We start from the raw sequence: 1190 nt of genomic DNA, 5'->3' as shown, positions 1-1190 counted from the left end.
GTCTCAAAATAATAATAATAATAATAATAATAATAGAGCCTGGCCACGGTGGCTCAGGCCTGTAATCTCAGCACTTTGGGAGGCTGAGGTGGGCGCATCACTTGAGGTCGGGAATTGGAGACAAGCTTGACCAACATGGAGAAACTCTGTCTCTACTAAAAATACAAAATTGGCCGGGCGCGGTGGCTCAGGCCTGTAATCCCAGCACTTTGGGAGGCCAAGGTGGGCGGATCACGAGGTCAGATCAAGACCATCAAGCAATGGGAGGATTGCTTGAGCCCAGAAGGGCAAAGGTGCTGCAGTGAGCCCTGATCACATCACTACACTCCAGCCTGGGTGACAGAGGCAGACCGGTCTCAAAAAAAAAAAAAAGCCTTCTCTGCCTATGAAGTACCATTGTTTTATTCCTTTATTCTTTTTTTCTTTTTCTTTTTTTTTTTTTTGAGACTCGCTCTGTTGCCCAGGCTGTAGTGCAGTGGCGCGATCTCGGCTCACTGCAAGCTCTGCCTCCCGGGTTCACGCAGTTCTCCTGCCACAGCCTCCCAAGTAGCTGGGACTACAGGCGCACGCCACCACGCCCAGCTAATTTTTTGTATTTTTAGTAGAGATGGGATTTCACTGTGTTAGCCAGGATGGTCTTGATCTCCTGACCTCATGATCCACCTGCCTCGGCCTCCTAAAGTGCTGGGATTACAGGCGTGAGCCATTGCGCCCAGTTCTATTTTTCTTTTTCTTTCCTTTTTTTTTGTTTTTTGAGAGAAGTCTCGCTCTTATCCCCCAGGTTTGAGTGCAGTGGCTTGATCTCAGCTCACTACAACCTCTGCCTCCTGGGTTCAAGGGATTCTCCTGCCTCTGCCTCCCAAGTAGCTGGGATTAAGTCGCCTGCCACCACTAATTTTTGTGTATTTTAGTAGAGACAGGGTTTCACCATGTTGGCCAGGCTGGTTTCGAACTCCTGACCTGAAGTGATCTGCCCGCCTCGGCCTCCCACAGTGCTGAGATTATAGGCATGAGCCACTGCCCTGGCCTATTCTTTTTTTTTTTTTTTTGAGACAGAGTCTCAGTATCACCCAGACTGGAGTGCAGTGGTGCAATCTTGGCTCACTGCAACCTCCACCTCCCGGGTTCAAGTGATTCTCCTGCCTCAGTCTCCTGAGTAGCTAGGATTACAGGTGTGTGCCACCACACCC

This window comes from Mandrillus leucophaeus, unplaced genomic scaffold, assembly GCF_000951045.1.
Source record: "Mandrillus leucophaeus isolate KB7577 unplaced genomic scaffold, Mleu.le_1.0 Scaffold141, whole genome shotgun sequence".
NCBI lineage: Eukaryota > Metazoa > Chordata > Mammalia > Primates > Cercopithecidae > Mandrillus > Mandrillus leucophaeus.
The sequence above is the reverse complement of the archived record's forward strand: the minus strand, read 5'-3'. Positions refer to the sequence as shown.